The 14,816-nt window shown below is 35.2% G+C and overlaps 4 non-coding genes across 4 annotated transcripts; all 4 read left to right on the top strand.

The window, feature by feature from the left end:
* Positions 1–1,049: 1,049 nt before the first annotated feature.
* TRNAC-GCA (transfer RNA cysteine (anticodon GCA)) lies at positions 1,050–1,121 on the top strand. Its single transcript has one exon. It is a non-coding gene; the product is annotated as a tRNA-Cys (tRNA).
* Positions 1,122–5,822: 4,701 nt separating this feature from the next.
* TRNAC-GCA (transfer RNA cysteine (anticodon GCA)) lies at positions 5,823–5,894 on the top strand. Its single transcript has one exon. It is a non-coding gene; the product is annotated as a tRNA-Cys (tRNA).
* A 1,834-nt stretch (positions 5,895–7,728) lies between these two features.
* On the top strand, positions 7,729–7,800 carry TRNAC-ACA (transfer RNA cysteine (anticodon ACA)). Its single transcript has one exon. It is a non-coding gene; the product is annotated as a tRNA-Cys (tRNA).
* A 4,688-nt stretch (positions 7,801–12,488) lies between these two features.
* On the top strand, positions 12,489–12,560 carry TRNAC-GCA (transfer RNA cysteine (anticodon GCA)). Its single transcript has one exon. It is a non-coding gene; the product is annotated as a tRNA-Cys (tRNA).
* The last annotated feature ends 2,256 nt before the right edge of the window (positions 12,561–14,816 follow it).

Raw genomic sequence — 14,816 nt, forward strand, 5'->3', positions numbered from 1 at the left:
TGGTGGCTGAAAATGCATTGCTTTGATGGTGATTGCATGTTGCTTGCACTTTGTACGTATTACTGAATTAATAAAAGAGAACTTTTTTGAACTGGGGGTAGAGCTCAGTGATAGAGCATTTGACTGCAGATCAAGAGGTCCCTAGTTCAAAACTGGGTGCCCCCCTAGTTCAACTGTTTTACCTGTAGAAATATTTTTTTAATTAAATAAATTGAAGTAAACATTTACAATCTTAGCATTTTATGTAATGAGCAACACATTTCTACATTTGAAATACTCCTGATCATCACCTGAAACATAAGGTAAACACCATTAAACTGTTTAGGATTTCTTCATATGATACAAGCTGTGTTTTACATTCACCCAAGTTCTACTGGTGATATTATCAGTTTGAAATAGTCCATTGGAAGCTCATATGAATGTTATAAAACTGTGGTGGAAACCAATAATATGCCCTTAATGAAATGTATTAATTTGTACAGCTGACCAGAAGTGCACTGATGTCATTAGTTCTACAAGTTCCATATAGTCACCCACTCTATCACCTTTTTAAAAAAGGGCAGTTTTCAGCATTCAAGGGTTTATGTCAGTGGTAGAGCGTAGGAGTGCTTTTCAAGAAGTTCATGTTTCATAACCATATACCCTCTTCAATAGATCCTGTTAAAATGTATGTTTTAACCCAATGCACTGTAAGAAACAATAAGATATATCATCATTTCATATACAAAACAATGAACAATTGGGTTTAACTATGCTCTTAGCACAAAATCAGCAAAATGCAGTAGAGAAACAGTTACATTTTGCAGAATGTGTGCATTTGACAAAAGTTTTTTTTCCATGTTCCAAGATCTACATGCGATACGAAATGTATGAATTCTTGCAATGGAAACCTCACTTTATTTTACCAAGTCAGATAAAGGACATCCTTCGCACCTCATATACTTATAAGGAGGGTTTGGTGGCTGGAAATGCATTGCTTTGATGGTGATTGCATGTTGCTTGCACTTTGTACATATTACTGAATTAATAAAGGTGAATTTTTCAGAACTGGGGGTATCGCTCAGTGGTAGAGCATTTGACTGCAGATCAAGAGGTCCCTAGTTCAAATCTGGGTGCCCCCTTGTTCAGCTGTTTTACCTGTAGAAATATTTTTTTTAAATAAATTGAATAAAACATTTACAATCTTAGCATTTTATGTAATGAGCAACACATTTCTACATTTGAAATACTCCTGATCATCTCCTGAAATATAGGGTAAACACCATGAAACTGTTTAGGATTTCTTCATATGATACAAGCTGTGTTTTACATTCACCCAAGTTCTACTGGTGATATTATCAGTTTGAAATAGTCCATTGGAAGCTCATATGAATGTTATAAAACTGTGGTGGAAACCAATAATATGCCCTTAATGAAATGTATTCATTTGTACAGTTGACCAGAAGTGCACTGATTTCATTAGTTCTACAAGTTCCATACAGTCACCCACTCTATCACCTATTTAAAAAAGGGGCAGTTTTCAGCATTCAAGGGTTTAACTCAGTGGTAGAGCTAGGAATGCAGTTCAAGAAGTCCCTGTTTCATAACCATATACCCTCTTCAATAGATCCTGTTAAAATGTTTTTCAACCCAATGCACTGTAAGAAACAATAAGATATATCATCATTTCATATACAAAACAATGAACAATTGGGTTTGACTATGCTCTTAGCACAAAATCAACAAACTGCAGTAGAGAAGCAGTTACATTTTGCAGAATTTGTGCATTTGACAAAGATTTTTTTTCCATGTTCCAAGATCTACATGTGATACGAAATGTATGAATTCTTGCAATGGAAACCTCACTGTATTTTACCAAGGCAGATAAAGGACATCTTTTGTACCCCTTATACTTATAAGGAGGGTTTGGTGGCTGAAAATGCATTGCTTTGATGGTGATTGCATGTTGCTTCCACTTTGTACATATTACTGAATAAATAAAGGTGAACGTTTCAGAAATGGGGGTATAGCTCAGGGGTAGAGCATTTCACTGCAGATCAAGAGGTCCCTAGTTCAAATCTGGGTGCACACTTGTTCAGCTGTTTTACCTGTAGAAATATTTTTTAAATAAATTGAAGAAAACATTTACAATCTTAGCATTTTATGTAATGAGCAACACATTTCTACATTTGAAATACTCCTGATCATCTCCTGAAACATAGGGTAAACACCATGAAACTGTTTAGGATTTCTTCATATGATACAAGCTGTGTTTTACATTCACCCAAGTTCTACTGGTGATATTATCAGTTTGACATAGTCCATTGGAAGCTCATATGAATGTTATAAAACTGTGGTGGAAACCAATAATATGCCCTTAATGAAATGTATTAATTTGTACAGCTGACCAGAAGTGCACTGATGTCATCAGTTCTACAAGTTCCATACAGTCACCCACTCTATCACCTTTTTAAAAAAAGGGCAGTTTTCAGCATTCAAGGGTTTAACTCAGATGTAGAGCGTAGGAATGCAGTTCAAGAAGTCCCTGTTTAATAACCATATACCCTCTTCAATAGATCCTGTTAAAATGTTTTTCAACCCAATGCACTGTAAGAAACAATAAGATATATCATCATTTCATATACAAAACAATGAACAATTGGGTTTAACTATGCTCTTAGCACAAAATCAACAAACTGCAGTAGAGAAGCAGTTACATTTTGCAGAATTTGTGCATTTGACAAAATATTTTTGTTCCATGTTCCAAGATCTACATGTGATACGAAATGTAGGAATTCTTGCAATGGAAACCTCATTGTATTTTACCAAGGCAGATAAAGGACATCTTTTGTACTCCTTATACTTATAAGGAGGGTTTGGTGGCTGAAAATGCATTGCTTTGATGGTGATTGCATGTTGCTTCCACTTTTTACATATTACTGAATAAATAAAGGTGAACATTTCAGAAATGGGGGTATAGCTCAGGCGTAGAGCATTTCACTGCAGATCAAGAGGTCCCTAGTTCAAATCTGGGTGCACACTTGTTCAACTGTTTTACCTGTAGAAATATTTTTTTTAATTAAAAAAATTGAAGAAAACATTTACAATCTTAGCATTTTATGTAATGAGCAACACATTTCTACATTTGAAATACTCCTGATCATCTCCTGAAACATAGGGTAAACACCATGAAACTGTTTAGGATTTCTTCATATGATACAAGCTGTGTTTTACATTCACCCAAGTTCTACTGGTGATATTATCAGTTTGACATAGTCCATTGGAAGCTCATATGAATGTTATAAAACTGTGGTGGAAACCAATAATATGCCCTTAATGAAATGTATTAATTTGTACAGCTGACCAGAAGTGCACTGATGTCATCAGTTCTACAAGTTCCATACAGTCACCCACTCTATCACCTTTTTAAAAAAAGGGCAGTTTTCAGCATTCAAGGGTTTAACTCAGATGTAGAGCGTAGGAATGCAGTTCAAGAAGTCCCTGTTTAATAACCATATACCCTCTTCAATAGATCCTGTTAAAATGTTTTTCAACCCAATGCACTGTAAGAAACAATAAGATATATCATCATTTCATATACAAAACAATGAACAATTGGGTTTAACTATGCTCTTAGCACAAAATCAACAAACTGCAGTAGAGAAGCAGTTACATTTTGCAGAATTTGTGCATTTGACAAAATATTTTTGTTCCATGTTCCAAGATCTACATGTGATACGAAATGTAGGAATTCTTGCAATGGAAACCTCATTGTATTTTACCAAGGCAGATAAAGGACATCTTTTGTACTCCTTATACTTATAAGGAGGGTTTGGTGGCTGAAAATGCATTGCTTTGATGGTGATTGCATGTTGCTTCCACTTTTTACATATTACTGAATAAATAAAGGTGAACATTTCAGAAATGGGGGTATAGCTCAGGCGTAGAGCATTTCACTGCAGATCAAGAGGTCCCTAGTTCAAATCTGGGTGCACCCTTGTTCAACTGTTTTACCTGTAGAAATATTTTTTTAATTAAATAAATTGAAGAAAACATTTACAATCTTTGCATTTTATGTAATGAGCAACACATTTCTACATTAGAAATACTCCTGATCATCTCCTGAAACATAGGGTAAACACCATGAAACTGTTTAGGATTTCTTCGTATGATACAAGCTGTGTTTTACATTCACCCAAGTTCTACTGGTGATATTATCAGTTTGAAATAGTCCATTGGAAGCTCATATGAATGTTATAAAACTGTGGTGGAAACCAATAATATGCCCTTAATGAAATGTATTAATTTGTACAGCTGACCAGAAGTGCACTGATGTCATTCGTTCTACAAGTTCCATACAGTCACCCACTCTATCACCTTTTTAAAAAAGGGCAGTTTTCAGCATTCAAGGGTTTAACTCAGTGGTAGAGCGTAGGAATCCAGTTCAAGAAGTCCCCGTTTCATAACCATATTCCCTCTTCAATAGATCCTGTTAAAATGTTTTTCAACCCAATGCACTGTAAGAAACAATAGAAACAATAAGATATATCATCATTTCATATACAAAAGAATGAACAATTGGGTTTAACTATGCTCTTAGCACAAAATCAATAAACTGCAGTAGAGAAGCAGTTGCATTTTGCAGAATTTGTGCATTTGACAAAAGATTTTTTTTCCATGTTCCAAGATCTACATGTGATACGAAATGTATGAATTCTTGCAATGGAAACCTCACTGTATTTTACCAAGGCACATAAAGGACATCCTTCGCACCCCATATACTTATAAGGAGGGTTTGGTGGCTGAAAATGCTTTGCTTTGATGGTGATTGCATATTGCTTCCACTTTGTACATATTACTGAATAAATAAAGGTGAACATTTCAGAAATGGGGGTATAGCTCAGAGGTAGAGCATTTCACTGCAGATTGAAAGGTCCCCAGTTCAAATCTGGGTGCCCCCTTGTCCAACTGTTTTACCTGTAGAAATGTGTTTTTAATTAAATAAATTGAAGTAAACATTTACAATCTTAGCATTTTATGTAATGAGCAACACATTTCTACATTTGAAATACTCCTGATCATCACCTGAAACATAGGGTAAACACCATTAAGCTGTTTAGGATTTCTTCATATGATACAAGCTGTGTTTTACATTCACCCAAGTTCTACTGGTGATATGATCAGTTTGAAATAGTCCATTGGAAGCTCGTATGAATGTTATAAAACTGTGGTGGAAACCAATAATATGCCCTTAATGAAATTTATTAATTTGTACAGCTGACCAGAAGTGCACTGATGTCATTAGTTCTACAAGTTCCATAGAGTCACCCACTCTATCACCTTTTTTAAAAAGGGCAGTTTTCAACATTCAAGGGTTTATGTCAGTGGTAGAACACATGAGTGTAGTTCAAGAGGTCCCTGTTTCATAACCATATACCCTCTTCAATAGATCCTGTTAAAATGTTTTTCAACCCAATGCACTGTAAGAAACAATAGGATATATCATCATTTCATATACAAAACAATGAACAATTGGGTTTAACTATGCTTTTAGCACAAAATCAACAAACTGCAATAGAGAAGCAGTTACATTTTGCAGAATTTGTTCATTTGGCAAAATATGTTTTTTCCATGTTCCAAGATCTACATGTGATACGTAATGTATGAATTCCTGCAATGGAAACCTCACTGTATTTTACCAAGGCAGATAAAGGACATCCTTCGCAGCTCATATACTTATAAGGAGGGTTTGGTGGCTGAAAATGCATTGCTTTGATGGTGATTGCATGTTGCTTGCACTTTGTACATATTACTGAATTAATAAAGGGGAACTTTTCAGAACTGGGGGTATAGCTCAGTGTTAGAGCATTTGACTGCAGATCAAGAGGTCCCTAGTTCAAATCTGGGTGCCCCCTTGTTCAACTGTTTTACCTGTAGAAATATTTTTTTAATTAAATAAATTGAAGAAAACATTTACAATCTTAGCATTTTATGTAATGAGCAACACATTTCTACATTTGAAATACTCCTGATCATCTCCTGAAACATAGGGTAAACACCAGGAAACTGTTTAGGATTTCTTCATATGATACAAGCTGTGTTTTACATTCACCCAAGTTCTACTGGTGATATTATCAGTTTGAAATAGTCCATTGGAAGCTCATATGAATGTTATAAAACTCTGGTGGAAACCAATGATATGCCCTTAATGAAATGTATTAATGTGTACAGCTGACCAGAAGTGCACTGATGTCATTAGTTCTACAAGTTCCATACAGTCAACCACTCTATCACCTTTTTAGACAAGGGCAGTTCTCAGCATTCAAGGGTTTAACTCAGTGGTAGGGCGTAGGAATGCAGATCAAGAAGTCCCTGTTTCATAACCATATACCCTCTTCAATAGATCCTGTTAAAATGTTTTTCAACCCAATGCACTGTAAGAAACAATAATATATATCATCATTTCATATACAAAACAATGAACAATTGTGTTTAACTATGCTCTTAGCACAAAATCATCAAACTGCAGTAGAGAAGCAGTTGCATTTAGCAGAATTTGTGCATTTGACAAAAGATTTTTTATCCATGTTCCAAGATCTACATGTGATACGAAATGTATGAATTCTTGCAATGGAAACCTCACTGTATTTTACCAAGGCACATAAAGGACATCCATCGCACCCCATATACTTATAAGGAGGGTTTGGTGGCTGAAAATGCTTTGCTTTGAGGGTGATTGCATGTTGCTTCCACTTTGTACATATTACTGAATAAATAAAGGTCAACTTTGCAGAAATGGGGGTATAGCTCAGGGGTAGAGCATTTCACTGCAGATCAAAAGGTCCCTAGTTCAAATCTGGGTGCCCCCTTGTCCAACTGTTTTACCTGTAGAAATGTGTTTTTAATGAAATAAATTGAAGTAAACATTTACAATCTTAGCATTTTATGTAGTGAGCAACACATTTCTACATTTGAAATACTCCTGATCATCACCTGAAACATAGGGCAAACACCATTAAGCTGTTTATGATTTCTTCATATGATACAAGCTGTGTTTTACATTCACCCAAGTTCTACTGGTGATATTATCAGTTTGAAATAGTCCATTGGAAGCTCATATGAATGTTATAAAACTGTGGTGGAAACCAATAATATGCCCTTAATGAAATGTATTAATTTCTACAGCTGACCAGAAGTGCACTGATGTCATTAGTTCTACAAGTTCCATAGAGTCACCCACTCTATCACCTTTTTAAAAAAGGCCAGTTTTCAGCATTCAAGGGTTTAACTCAGTGGTAGAGCGTAGGAATGCAGTTCAAGAAGTCCCCGTTTCATAACCATATACCCTCTTCAATTGATCTGTTAAAATGTTTTTCAACCCAATGCACTGTAAGAAACAATAAGATATATCATCATTTCATATACAAAACAATGAACAATTGGGTTTACCTATGCTCTTAGCACAAAATCAACAAAATGCAGTAGAGAAACAGTTACGTTTTGCAGAATTTGTGCATTTGACAAAAGTTTTTTTTCCATGTTCCAAGATCTACATGTGATACGAAATGTATGAATTCTTGCAATGGAAACCTCACTGTATTTTACCAAGGCAGATAAAGGACATCCTTCGCACCCCATATAATTATAAGGAGGGTTTGGTGGCTGAAAATGCATTGCTTTGATGGTGATTGCATGTTGCTTGAACTTTGTACATATTACTGAATTAATAAAGTTGACCATTTAAGAACTGGGGGTATTGCTCAGTGGTAGAGCATTTGACAACAGATCAAGAGGTCCCTAGTTCAAATCTGGGTGCCCCCTTGTCCAACTGTTTTACCTGTAGAAATGTTTTTTTAATTAAATAAATTGAAGAAAACATTTACAATCTTAGCATTTTATGTAATGAGCAACACATTTCTACATTTGAAATACTCCTGATCATCTCTGGAAACATAGGGTAAACACCATGAAACTGTTTAGGATTTCTTCATATGATATAAGCTGTGTTTTACATTCACCCAAGTTCTACTGGTGATATTATCCGTTTGAAATAGTCCATTGGAAGTGCATATGAATGTTATAAAACTGTGGTGGAAACCAATAATATGCCCTTAATGAAATGTATTAATTTGTACAGCTGACCAGAAGTGCACTGATGTCATTAGTTCTACAAGTTCCATAGAGTCACCCACTCTATCACCTTTTTAAAAAAGGGCAGTATTCAACATTCAAGGGTTTATGTCAGTGGTAGAGCGTAGGAGTGTAGTTCAAGACGTCCCTGTTTCATAACCATATACACTCTTCAATAGATCCTGTTAAATGTTTTTCAACCCAATGCACTGTAAGAAACAATAAGATATATTATCATTTTATATACAAAACAATGAACAATTGGGTTTAACTATGCTCTTAGCACAAAATCAAAAAAATGCAGTAGAGAAACAGTTACGTTTTGCAGAATTTGTGCATTTGACAAAGTTTTTTTTCCATGTTCCAAGATCTACATGTGATACGAAATGTATGAATTCTTGCAATGAAAACCTCACTGTATTTTACCAAGGCAGATAAAGGACATCTTTTGTACCCCTTATACTTATAAGGAGGGTTTGGTGGCTGAAAATGCATTGATTTGATGGTGATTGCATGTTGCTTCCGCTTTGTACATTTTACTGAATAAATAAAGGTGTACACTTCAGAAATGGGGGTATAGCTCAGGGGTAGAGCATTTCACTGCAGATCAAAAGGTCCCCAGTTCAAATCTGGGTCCCCCCTTGTCCAAATGTTTTACCTGTAGAAATATTTTTTTAATTAAATAAATTGAAGTAAACATTTACAATCTTAGCGTTTTATGTAATGAGCAACACATTTCTACATTTGAAATACTCCTGATCATCACCTGAAACATAGGGTAAACACCATTAAGCTGTTTAGGATTTCTTCATATGATACAAGCTGTGTTTTACATTCACCCAAGTTCTACTGGTGATATTATCAGTTTGAAATAGTCCATTGGAAGCGCATATGAATGTTATAAAACTGTGGTGGAAACCAATAATATGCCCTTAATGAAATGTATTAATTTGTACAGCTGACCAGACGTGCACTGATGTCATTAGTTCTACAAGTTCCATACAGTCAACCACTCTATCACCTTTTTAAAAAAGGGCAGTTTTCAGCATTCAAGGGTTTAACTCAGTGGTAGGGCGTAGGAATGCAGATCAAGAAGTCCCTGTTTCATAACCATATACCCTGTTCAATAGATCCTGTTAAAATGTTTTTCAACCCAATGCACTGTAAGAAACAATAAGATATATCATCATTTCATATACAAAAGAATGAACTATTGGGTTTAACTATGCTCTTAGCACAAAATCAACAAACAGCAGTAGAGAAGCAGTTGCATTTTGCAGAATTTGTGCATTTGACAAAAGATTTTTTATCCATGTTCCAAGATCTACATGTGATACGAAATGTATGAATTCTTGCAATGGAAACCTCACTGTATTTTACCAAGGCAGATAAAGGACATCTTTTGTACCCCTTATACTTATAAGGTGGGTTTGGTGGCTGAAAATGCTTTGCTTTGATGGTGATTGCATGTTGCTTCCACTTTGTACATATTACTGAATAAATAAAGGTGAACATTTCAGAAATGGGGGTATAGCTCCGGGGTAGAGCATTTCACTGCAGATCAAAAGGTCCCTAGTTCAAATCTGGGTGCCCCCTTGTCCAACTGTTTTACCTGTAGAAATATGTTTTGAATTAAATAAATTGAAGTAAACATTTACAATCTTAGCATTTTATGTAATCAGCAACACATTTCTACATTTGAAATACTCCTGATCATCACCTGAAACATAGGGTAAACACCATTAAGCTGTTTAGGATTTCTTCATATGATACAAGCTGTGTTTTACATTCACCCAAGTTCTACTGGTGATATGATCAGTTTGAAATAGTCCATTGGAAGCTCTTATGAATGTTATAAAACTGTGGTGGAAACCAATAATATGCCCTTAATGAAATGTATTAATTTGTACAGCTGACCAGAAGTGCACTGATGTCATTAGTTCTACAAGTTCCATAGAGTCACCCACTCTATCACCTTTTTAAAAAAGGGCAGTTTTCAACATTCAAGGGTTTATGTGAGTGGTAGAGCGTAGGAGTGTAGTTCAAGAAGTCCCTGTTTCATAACCATATACCCTCTTCAATAGATCCTGTTAAATGTTTTTCAACCCAATACACTGTAAGAAACAATAAGATATATCATCATTTCATATACAAAACAATGAACAATTGGGTTTAACTATGCTCTTAGCACAAAATCAACAAACTGCAGTAGAGAAGCAGTTACATTTTTCAGAATTTGTGCATTTGACAAAAGATTTTTTTTCCATGATCCAAGATCTACATGTGATACGAAATGTATGAATTCTTGCAATGGAAACCTTACTGTATTTTACCAAGGCAGATAAAGGACATCCTTCGCACTCCATATACTTATAAGGAGGGTTTGGTGGCTGAAAATGCATTGCTTTGATGGTGATTGCATGTTGCTTGCACTTTGTACATATTACTGAATTAATAAAGGGGAACTTTTCAGAACTGGGGGTGCAGCTCAGTGGTAGAGCATTTGACTGCAGATCAAGAAGTCCCTAGTTCAAATCTGGGTGCCCCCTTGTTCAACTGTTTCACCTGTAGAAATATTTTTTTAAATAAATTGAAGAAAACATTTACAATCTTAGCATTTTATGTAATGAGCAACACATTTCTACATTAGAAATACTCCTGATCATCTCCTGAAACATAGGGTAAACACCATGAAACTGTTTAGGATTTCTTCATATGATACAAGCTGTGTTTTTCATTCACCCAAGTTCTAGTGGTGATATTATCAGTTTGAAATAGTCCATTGGAAGCTCATATGAATGTTATAAAACTGTGGTGGAAACCAATAATATGCCCTTAATGAAATGTATTAATTTGTACAGCTGACCAGAAGTGCACTGATGTCATTAGTTCTACAAGTTCCATACAGTCACCCACTCTATCACCTTTTTAAAAAAGGGCAGTTATCAGCATTCAAGGGTTTAACTCAGTGGTAGATCGAGGAATGCAGTTCAAGAAGTCCCTGTTTCATAACCATATACCCTCTTCAATAGATCCTGTTCAAATGTTTTTCAACCCAATGCACTGTAAGAAACAATAAGATATATCATCATTTCATATACAAAAGAATGAACAATTGGGTTTAACTATGCTCTTAGCACAAAATCAACAAACTGCAGTAGAGAAGCAGTTACATTTTTCAGAATTTGTGCATTTGACAAAAGATTTTTTTTCCATGTTCCAAGATCTACATGTGATACGAAATGTATGAATTCTTGCAATGGAAACCTCACTGTATTTTACCAAGGCAGATAAAGGACATCCTTTGCACCCCATATACTTATAAGGAGGGTTTGGTGGCTGAAAATGCATTGCTTTGATGGTGATTGCATGTTGCTTCCACTTTGTACATATTACTGAATAAATAAAGGTGAACATTTCAGAAATGGGGGTGTAGCTCAGGGGTAGAGCATTTCATTGCAGATCAAAAGGTCACTAGTTCAAATCTGGGTGCCCCCTTGTCCAACTGTTTTACCTGTAGAAATATGTTTTTAATTAAATAAATTGAAGTAAACATTTACAATCTTAGCATTTTATGTAATGAGCAACACATTTCTACATTTGAAATACTCCTGATCATCACCTGAAACATAGGGTAAACACCATTAAGCTGTTTAGGATTTCTTCATATGATACAAGCTGTATTTTACATTCACCCAAGTTCTACTGGTGATATTATCAGTTTGAAATAGTCCATTGGAAGCTCATATGAATGTTATAAAACTGTGGTGGAAACCAATAATATGCCCTTAATGAAATGTATTAATTTGTACAGCTGACCAGAAGTGCACTGATGTCATTAGTTCTACAAGTTCCATACAGTCACCCACTCTATCACCTTTTTAAAAAAGGGCAGTTTTCAGCATTCAAGGGTTTAACTCAGTGGTAGAGGGTAGGAATGCAGTTCAAGAAGTCCCTGTTTCATAACCATATACCCTCTTCAATAGATCCTGTTAAATGTTTTTCAAACCAATACACTGTAAGAAACAATAAGATATATCATCATTTCATATACAAAACAATGAACAATTGGGTTTAACTATGCTCTTAGCACAAAATCAACAAACTGCAGTAGAGAAGCAGTTACATTTTTCAGAATTTGTGCATTTGACAAAAGATTTTTTTTCCATGATCCAAGATCTACATGTGATACGAAATGTATGAATTCTTGCAATGGAAACCTTACTGTATTTTACCAAGGCAGATAAAGGACATCCTTCGCACCCCATATACTTATAAGGAGGGTTTGGTGGCTGAAAATGCATTGCTTTGATGGTGATTGCATGTTACTTGCACTTTGTACATATTACTGAATTAATAAAGGTGAACTTTTCAGAACTGGGGGTATAGCTCAGTGGTAGAGCATTTGACTGCAGATCAAGAGGTCCCTAGTTCAAATCTGGGTGCCCCCTTGTTCAACTGTTTCACCTGTAGAAATATTTTTTTAATTAAATAAATTGAAGAAAACATTTACAATCTTAGCATTTTATGTAATGAGCAACACATTTCTACATTAGAAATACTCCTGATCATCTCCTGAAACATAGGGTAAACACCATGAAACTGTTTAGAATTTCTTCATATGATACAAGCTGTGTTTTACATTCACCCAAGTTCTACTGGTGATATTATCAGTTTGAAATAGTCCATTGGAAGCTCATATGAATGTTATAAAACTGTGGTGGAAACCAATAATATGCCCTTAATGAAATGTATTAATTTGTACAGCTGACCAGAAGTGCACTGATGTCATTAGTTCTACAAGTTCCATACAGTCACCCACTCTATCACCTTTTTAAAAAAGGGCAGTTATCAGCATTCAAGGGTTTAACTCAGTGGTAGATCTAGGAATGCAGTTCAAGAAGTCCCTGTTTCATAACCATATACCCTCTTCAATCGATCCTGTTCAAATGTTTTTCAACCCAATGCACTGTAAGAAACAATAAGATATATCATCATTTCATATACAAAACAATGAACATTTGGGTTTAACTATGCTCTTAGCACAAAATCAAAAAAATGCAGTAGAGAAACAGTTACGTTTTGCAGAATTTGTGCATTTGACAAAGTTTTTTTTCCATGTTCCAAGATCTACATGTGATACGAAATGTATGAATTCTTGCAATGATAACCTCACTGTATTTTACCAAGGCAGATAAAGGACATCTTTTGTACCCCTTATACTTATAAGGAGGGTTTGGTGGCGGAAAATGCATTGATTTGATGGTGATTGCATGTTGCTTCCGCTTTGTACATATTACTGAATAAATAAAGGTGAACGTTTCAGAAATGGGGGTATAGCTCAGGGGTAGAGCATTTCACTGCAGATCAAAAGGTCCCCAGTTCAAATCTGGGTCCCCCCTTGTCCAACTGTTTTACCTGTAGAAATATTTTTTTTAATTAAATAAATTGAAGTAAACATTTACAATCTTAGCATTTTATGTAATGAGCAACACATTTCTACATTTGAAATACTCCTGATCATCACCTGAAACATAGGGTAAACACCATTAAGCTGTTTAGGATTTCTTCATATGATACAAGCTGTGTTTTACATTCACCCATGTTCTACTGGTGATATGATCAGTTTGAAATAGTCCATTGGAAGCTCATATGAATGTTATAAAACTGTGGTGGAAACCAATAAAATGCCCTTAATGAAATGTATTAATTTGTACAGCTGACCAGAAGTGCACTGATGTCATTAGTTCTACAAGTTCCATACAGTCACCCACTCTATCACTTTTTTAAAAAAGGGCAGTTTTCAGCATTCAAGGGTTTATGTCAGTGGTAGAGGGTAGGAGTGCAGTTCAAGAAGTCCCTGTTTCATAGCCATATACCCTCTTCAATAGATCCTGTTAAAATGTTTTTCAACCCAATGCACTGTAAGAAACAATAAGATATATCATCATTTCATATACAAAAGAATGAACAATTGGGTTTAACTATGCTCTTAGCAAAAAATCAACAAACTGCAGTAGATAAGCAGTTACATTTTGCAGAATTTGTGCATTTGACAAAAGATTTTTTTTCCATGTTCCAAGATCTGCATGCGATACGAAATGTATGAATTCTTGCAATGGAAACCTCACTGTATTTTACCAAGGCAGATAAAGGACATCATTCGCACCCCATATACTTATAACGAGGGTTTGGTGGCTGAAAATGCTTTGCTTTGATGGTGATTGCCTGTTGCTTCCACTTTGTACATATTACTGAATAAATAAAGGTGAACATTTCAGAAATGGGGTTATAGCTCAGGGGTAGAGCATTTCATTGCAGATCAAAAGTTCACTAGTTCAAATCTGGGTGCCCCCTTGTCCAACTGTTTTACCTGTAGAAATATGTTTTTAATTAAATAAATTGAAGAAAACATTTACAATCTTAGCATTTTATGTAATGAGCAACACATTTCTACATTTGAAATACTCCTGATCATCTCCTGAAACATAGGGTAAACAACATGAAACTGTTTAGGATTTCTTCATATGATACAAGCTGTGTTTTACATTCACCCAAGTTCTACTGGTGATATTATCAGTTTGAAATAGTCCATTGGAAGCTCATATGAATGTTATAAAACTGTGGTGGAAACCAATAATATGCCCTCAATGAAATGTATTAATTTGTACAGCTGACGAGAAGTGCACTGATGTCATTAGTTCTAC

This window comes from Ambystoma mexicanum, chromosome 4q (genome assembly GCF_040938575.1).
Source record: "Ambystoma mexicanum isolate Mex_15411 chromosome 4q, UKY_AmexF1_1, whole genome shotgun sequence".
NCBI classification, from domain to species: Eukaryota; Metazoa; Chordata; class Amphibia; order Caudata; family Ambystomatidae; genus Ambystoma; species Ambystoma mexicanum.